The sequence below is a fragment of the Ovis aries genome, chromosome 4 (assembly GCF_016772045.2).
Source record: "Ovis aries strain OAR_USU_Benz2616 breed Rambouillet chromosome 4, ARS-UI_Ramb_v3.0, whole genome shotgun sequence".
In the NCBI taxonomy this organism is placed as follows: Eukaryota; Metazoa; Chordata; class Mammalia; order Artiodactyla; family Bovidae; genus Ovis; species Ovis aries.
Genome location: NC_056057.1, coordinates 119,058,907 through 119,066,492, shown reverse-complemented (window position 1 = coordinate 119,066,492; position 7,586 = coordinate 119,058,907). Strand labels below are relative to the sequence as shown.

The following is a 7,586-nucleotide window of genomic DNA, read 5'->3' as shown; positions in this document are numbered from 1 at the left end:
CGCCGCGCCCCCAGGGAATGCAGGCTGTCCGGTCCTCACATCAGCATCAGCTCCTCTGAGGACCGGTCTGGAGAGGAATGGAGCAGAGAGGGCACTGACTCTGGGACACATGGGGGCTCCGGGGGGACCGGTAAAGCGGAGGGGAGGAGCCTCAAGGGGGGCGGGAGCCCCTCCCCACCCCGCCCTGCCCCGCCCTTCCAGCCGCGCCTGGGGCCACCCTTAGTAAGATTCTGTATCTTCAACCCCAAAGCGGGATTTCCAAAGCTCCGAATTCCCCATGAGCTTCTTGTGTGTCTTCATAAGACTTCATGGCATTAACCTGACAACTGAGGCACACAGTGTGCCCTCCACTCGGACCCAGCAGTCGCTGACATGAGTTGACAACGCACGTTAGACACTGGAGTGCGTGTGCTATAGATTACAAGTGACATGGTGCACAGTGCAGGTGCCCAGCACTTACAAGTGTCCGGCGGACAGCAGCTCTTACACGTGTTATCCGATCGAAGCTGCCTAACTTACCTGTGGGGGCACAGGCAGGGGTTTCCACCCCACCTTGGAAGGAAAGCTATGACCAGCCTAGACAGCATATTGAAAAGCAGAGACTTCACTTTGCTGACGAAGGTCCACACAGTCAAAGCTGTGGTTTTTCTAATAGTCATGTGTGGATGTGAGAGTTGGATATTAAGAAGGCTGTTTACGGAAGAATTGATGCTTTCAAATTGTGGTGTTGGAGAAGACCTTGAGAGTCCCTTGAAGTGCAAGGAGATGAAATCAGACAATTCTAAAGGAAATCGACACCAAATATTCATTGGAAGGACTGAAGCTGAAGCTCCAATATTCTAGCCACCTGAAGCAAAGGGCCAACTCATTGGAAAAGACTCTGAGGCTGGGAAAGATTGAGGAGAAGGGGACAACAGAGGATGAGATGGGTGGATGGCATCACTGACATAATGGACATGGGTTTGAGCAAACTTTGGGAGATGGTGAAAGACAGGGAAGGCTGGAGTGTTGCAGTCCATGGGTCGCAAAAAGTCAGACATGACTTAGTTGAACAACACAGTCCTTCCTCAGTGGTGGTTTGCTGAAATGTCAAGGCCTGCTGCTGTCTGATGACGCCTTCGAGATTAACAACGTGTGCAACTGTGTCCCGAGTGCCTCCATGAGAAGTGTCAGACACACCCCATCTCAGAGACGTCGAGGGTGAAAGAAGGACCTCACAATCAGTGTGCTCAGCTCACTGCAGGTGTTGTTCCCTTTTCTTTTATTCTAGGTTGTGCTGGGTCTTCGTTGCGAGGCGAGGACTTTCTGTAGCTGCAGTGAGCAAGGACTACTCTTCGCTGCAAGACACGGGCCTCTCACAGCAGTGGCTTCTCTCGTTGCAGAGTAGACTCTCGTTGCAGAGTCTCCCAGACTCTAGACGCAGGCTCAGTAGTTGTGGCCCAGCCTTAATTGGTCAGCAGCATGTGGGGTCTTCCTGGACCAGGGATTGAACCCATGTCCCCTACATTGGCAGGCAGATTCTTGAGCACTGGGTCACCAAGGAAGCCCATAGATATCTGTCTTCTCTAGAGAACCTGAAATTTGTTTCACAAAGGACAAGAGATATAAGGCCATGTTTTATAAAAATCAGTATGGAAATTTGCATACATATATTAAAAATGCTTTTTTAACCTGAAACCTGGGGTTTACAAGTCACCATGAAATCCAGGAGGAGGAGTGTGGAAGCTGAGGCCCAGAAGTCACTGACGTCCAGTGTGACCAGAGGGCCCTTCATACATCGATTCCCCACCGGCCGTCTCAGAAATCACCTGCTTTCTACTGAAGGGCTGACAGCTTTGCTTGGTCCCTGGGCCTCAGGCCACGTCGGTTTCTGGGCCCTGAACATGGGAAGACGTGTCTGTGGGTGGCGGGACCCCAGCTTAGCTCTACCGCTCCTGCCCAAGTCGGGACCCCTGAATTCCAAGGCGCCCCTGGGGTACCACCTGGGGACAAGTCCTACCTGTTCACTTATGAACTGAACAGCTGTGGAGTCACAAGAACAATCCTGGGCCCTCCAGATACATCAGGGAAAAATCAGAAAACATGCCCTTCCTTTCTAGAACATACTTACAGAGTGAAGGTGGGCACGCAATCAGCAAAATAAGCAAAAGGGATGCGCTATTGTGTGTGTATTAGTCGCTCCGTTGCGTGTGGCTCTGCGACTGTAGCCAGCCAGGCTCCTCTGTCCATGGGATTCTCCAGGCAGGAATACTAGAGTGGGCTACCATGCCCTTTTTCAGGGGATCTTCCCGACCAAGGGACTGAACCTGGGTCTCCCAGTGATAAAGTCTACAGAGATAAGCCAACAGGATAGGAGCTCTGCTTCTAACCCCAAAGGGACAACCACAGACCGCCTGGCTGTGCCCCTTGACAGGTGTGAGGCAGGGAAAAATGTACCTGGTGTCTCTTCCAGGCACTGGACACGGGCACCCCGGCTGTCACCATACAGGTCGGCTCCAGGACCCCCAGGCTTTCTGCCTGGAGGAACTTTCTAGACCTCAGTGCAGAGGCATGGACCCAGTTCTGCTGGGCTGGGCAGACTGGGATTTGTGGGACCAGGATTCTGGGGAGGACAGAGCTACCCACAGGAGGAACTCCAAACCTGTGCAGAGGGTCCCCGGGAGCTTTCAGAGGGTTCAGACCTGACCCAGCGGAAATGTCGCAGAACGTGCTGGTGGCCCGTGTGAGACCCCCGGCCACAGGAACCCCGAGCAAGGGCCATCCGAGATGGGCCGAACCAAGCTGGAAACCAGGTCTCAAGAGGCTCATGAGACCAGAGCTCAGACACCAGGCCCTTAGGCTGGCTGCCTCCAGAATAAAAATGAGCATTCTTTAAATGTCAGGACAACAAAATTCAGGCTCCCAAAAATGTGTTCAAAGTATCTCAAGTACAATCTGAAACTGCTGGACATTGTAAGAAAGAAGAAAGCGGGGCAAAAACTCCCAGGAGAGTAACAGTGTAAGGGGAGTACAATGATGGAAGCAAGGGAAAGGAGAGATCATTCAGAGACAGCAATCGGAAGGTGGCCGCCTCCCCAGAGGCCTGAGCGTGGAGAGGCCGAAACAATGTCCGTGGACAGAAGGCAGAGCATCGCAGGGCCAGGACGAGGGAGCGCAGTCCCACGGGAAACCTGCAGACCCGAGGCCTGGAGGCTGTGGTCGGGGGGTTTAGCCTGGGTGAGATGAGAAATGCCTGGAGCGCCCCCCACAGAGGAGTGGGCTCATCTGACCTTCACCTTGAAGACATTTCCAGCTGATGTTTGCTCACGGCCAGTGGAGGGGAAGAGTGGGTGCAGGGAAACCATTGGAGCCCAGGCTGGCCATCCAGGTGGGAGGTTGGGGGCGTCACTGGGGTGGCGGCTTCGGGCTGAAGAGGAGTGATTCCAAGGGCATTGGAGGGTACGGTCGCTGGGTGCACCATGGTCAGAGAGGAGGGGGAGGCAGAGAGGGCGCCGGAGTTCGGGATCTGGGCGCCCCCAAGAAATGAGCTGCCGTGTCCCGAGATGGGGCTGAAGGGCAGAGGTCAGAGTTCAGCTGGACCGAGTGTGAGCTGGATATCTGGGTGTCTCAGCAGAGACGCAGGCTCAAGTCTGGAGTTCAGGAGAGAGTCCACGGGAGGATGAGGGTGCTCAGGGGCCCGTGGCTGACCTTTCAGGCCACTGAATGGCCTGAGTTCACGGGGAGTGCCCGGACACTGAGACAGGACAGACCCAAGGGCTCCGGCCTTTAGCTGGAGGTGAGGCCCCACCGGGAGCCCAAGAAGCAGCTCCGAGGACCACCTAGAGGGGGCGGTGAGTGAAGTGAGAGTCACTCAGTCGTGTCTGACTCTTTGTGACCCCTTGGACTGTACAGTCCATGGAATTCTCCAGGCCAGAATACTGGCGTGGGCAGCCTTTCCCTTCTCCCCGGGATCTCCTCGACCCAGGGATCGAACCCAGGTCTCCTGAATTGCAGGCGGATTCTTTACCTGCTGAACCATCAGGCAAGCCCAGAGGAGTGGGATGGGGTAGGAGAGAGATGGAGAGAAGGCGGCGCCCTGGACACCAGGGACATCAACCGCTTTACATGTGCCGATGGCCTGAGATGAGTCCTGAGGCTCTATCCTTGAACTTGGTGACACGGGTACCAGGAACATCCTTAGCAAGAGAAGTCTTGTGGAAATGCAGGGGTCGAAACCCAGATTATTGTGGATTCAAGAGAGAATTTTCAAAAGAGAAAATGAAGGCAGCAAAAAGAGACAGCTCTCTCAGTGACAGTGTCATGCTTCAGCCTTTTCGACCCCACAAACCTGTAGCCCCCCCAGGCGCCTCTGTCCTGGGGATTCTCCAGGCAAGAGTACTGCAGTGGGCTGCCATTCCCTCCTCCAGCGGATCTTCCTGACTCAGGGATCAAACCCGGGTCTCCTGCACTGCAGACAGATTCTTTACTGTCTGAGCCACCAGAGCTTTACAGAAATGGGGAAAGAATTATGCATCGGTTGCTTAAAGTGGTTACAAGATCAGGGAGGACATTTTCTTTTTTCCACTGGAGGCTGTTTCCTGCACGTTTGCTGCTGAAAGGAAAGGTCCGGGGCAGAAGGGAAAGTCCTGGAGAGGAAGAGACCCACGCAGGCCCCGGGTCTTTTGTGTGGGGGCCGTACCGGGGGGGCGCTGGCCTTGTAGGGGAGCACCGCGGGGCGGGCTGGGAGGCTGGGTGGTGAGGGAGCAGGAGAATTTATGCTGAAAGGGGAGCCCGAGAGGCCGTGGACACCGAGGAGAGGAGACGGGAGGGAGCCTCCTGAGAGCAACCCTGGCCTGACTGGGAGATGCAGCTGGGCCTCCCGGGCACCTGGGCTCTGCCCTGAGGTCCGCAGCTGCCAATTCAAAGCAGGCCCGCCAGCCTGGCTGCCCACTGCTGGGATGCCAGGCAAGTGTCCTGAGAAGAAGGGAATGGACTGGGAAGGCGGCCAAAGAGCCGGTTCCCAGCGGGAGGCAGCCAGGGGGGCGGGCTGAGGACGGGGCGTCTGGGCCCCTGCGGGCCTGCCAGTTGGGCTCAGGAGGTCAGGGTCCAGGAAGGGTCCACACAGGCCATGATCCAGGTCTGCGCAAGGGGCAGCCGAGGAGGAGGGGGAGTCACAGGACTGTCTCCATGTCAGATCACGTTGTTTGGTTCAGTCCAGTCGCTCAGTCGTGTCCGACTCTTCGACCCCATGAACCGCAGCACGCCAGGCCTCCCCGTCCATCGCCAACTCCCGGAGTTCACTCAAACTCACGTCCATCAAGTTGGTGATGCCATCCAGCCATCTCATCCTCTGTCATCCCCTTCTCCTGCCTTCAATCTTTCCCAGCATCAGGGTCTTTTCCAACGGGTCAGCTCTTCACATCAGGTGGCCAAAGTATTGGAATTTAAGCTCCTTCCAATGAACACCCAGGACTGATCTCCTTTAGGATGGACTGACTGGATCTGCTTGCGGATCATGTTGTGGAAACGACATTTCCTAACGTCCAGAGTGATGGTGGAGAGAAACGGGTGTCAGGCCAGCCAGCTGGGATGGCATGACCCGGGGGGCGTGATCCTAGGGGCGTGGTGACTCGGAGGGTGTGGCCTTGGTGTGGTCGTGGGGGAGGCCTTGACCTTGGGGGAAGGATGTGATTCTGGGGCTGTGACCCTGGGAAAGGGGGCAGCCCTGGGGGCCCTGCGGCAGAAGGGACCGAGTGGGGGGTGGCTGGGAGCCCTGGGAGGGATGACCCTTGGGCTGTGGCCCTAAGAGAGGGCGTGACCCTGGGTGCGGGCTGACCACGGGGAGGACGGCGCCCTGGAGACGTGATCCCGGTAGCTCCTCCAAGGGTTCGGGCCTCAGGCAAGTAGCCCTGAGAAAGGGAGGGGGTCCTGGTCTCCAAGACCAAGAACCAGGGCTGTGGCACCGAAACACAGGCCCCCTTCCAGGTCTGCTGCATGGAGGGCTGAGGACTGGCCGCCCTGGGGGACTCAGGCTGGCAGGTGCTGGGTGGGTCCCATGGTTCCGCCCTCCCGGTGACCGAGGCTGGAGCATCCCAGGAGGCCTGCACCCTCGGGCAGGGCTCAAAGCTGGAAGCCGCAGCGGCAGGGCTCGGCCTGGTCAGGTAGGCCCCCACGCACCCCCCTGAGGACTCCGCCCCACCAGGCCGCCAGCAGGGGACCCAAGCCGGGGATCAGGCCCAGGTGGGTTGTTCTCCATCCAAACCGCTGCCCTCCTCGCCCACCTGTGCCCCTGCCCAGATCTTGGACCTTGTTCAGGCGCTGGAGGCCAGGCCCACCCACCTCACCTAGAGGCTTGAGGGCGAGGCTTCCCACACCCCGCCCCACCTGCAAGCCCCCTTTATCACCCAGGTACAGGTGTGCCCGAGGGTTAGGTGGGTGCTTGGTGGGAGAAGGGGGCTGCACGGCCAGCTCGGCGTCTGTTTCCCCGTTTGGATCTAACATCAACGTCTCCGCCTCTCACCCCGTCTTCAGGTGACGCTGGAAGTGCAGCTAAGAAACTTGGCTCTGGAGCGTCACCAAGTCTTTGAGTCTGGAAGCCACACCCAAGCTGCAGACAAGTTCCTTTCCGTGCTTTCCTTCTTGGAGCCAGGATTTGAAAGCACTGCGCTCACCTAGAGAACTGCACGACGTGCTTTTCCCTTCAGACTTGACTGTAAGTAATTTCCTGGAAAATGAGGAGATAGGCTTTTGAGGAAGAGCCTGTCAGATGAGAACGGAGCGAGAACGGCCCTTCCACAGGAGTGAAGGACGCACACACACTACGCGCCTCGGGTGTGCAAGGAGGCCCCGCGCCCGGGACACGCACACTCCCCCTGCAGCCCCGTCCAGGCCCCGGGCACGGGGCACACCGGTGCAGAGGCTCCGTCCACAGGGAGCTCCCCCAACTCAGAGAAGCCCGCTTGCCCCCCGACATCTCCAGGCGCTTTCAGTCCATCTTCTTGAGATCCCCATCACTCCAAGCAAAGGCCGGGTTGTAGAAAAACAGTGACTTATCCATGAAATATGGATTAAAATAGAAGAAAATGGTCTTTAATCACCAGGTACTTTAAAAACTCCATTAAATCAGATGAACTGATCTCTGTGAGACATCTCTTTCCTCTTAATCTGTGTTCCCCCAAACCAGCCTCTTTTCTCACCTTCTTCTTCCTTCCCTGAAACCTGGGCTCGTTCTCATCCACACCTTGGGGAGAACGGTGTTAAGATTCAGGCTACCTTTAGGGACAGGCCTCCTTCTGTCCTTAGTGAGGCAGGCGCGTGTGGACGCAGCCCAGGCCCAGCCTGTACAGCGCAGGGGGAGTGACGGTGTGTTTGTGTGTGTGGGGCGCTCTGGGGTTTTTTCCTCAAGCTTTTCCTTTAACAATGTTTTTTGGGGGGTGCTTTATTTTTTAAGTATTTTCCAAGAAAGACCATGAGTTATGAGCAGTTTGAAGCAACTTGGGAAGGGCCAAGGGTGCCTGGAGGGTGGGCACACAGCGAGGGTACATGGGCACATGCAGCTTCTTGTGACAGAAACAGGAAGTCACCGGGCGATGGCAAGCGACCTTCCC

The 7,586-nt window shown here is 56.8% G+C and overlaps 1 long non-coding RNA gene across 1 annotated transcript; it reads right to left on the bottom strand.

The window, feature by feature from the left end:
* Positions 1-779: 779 nt before the first annotated feature.
* Positions 780-6,738, bottom strand: LOC132659781 (uncharacterized). Its single transcript, XR_009600582.1, has 2 exons — positions 6,500-6,738; positions 780-5,515 (listed from the first exon to the last, which is right to left on the bottom strand). It is a non-coding gene; the product is annotated as an uncharacterized LOC132659781 (long non-coding RNA).
* Between the last annotated feature and the right edge of the window lie 848 nt (positions 6,739-7,586).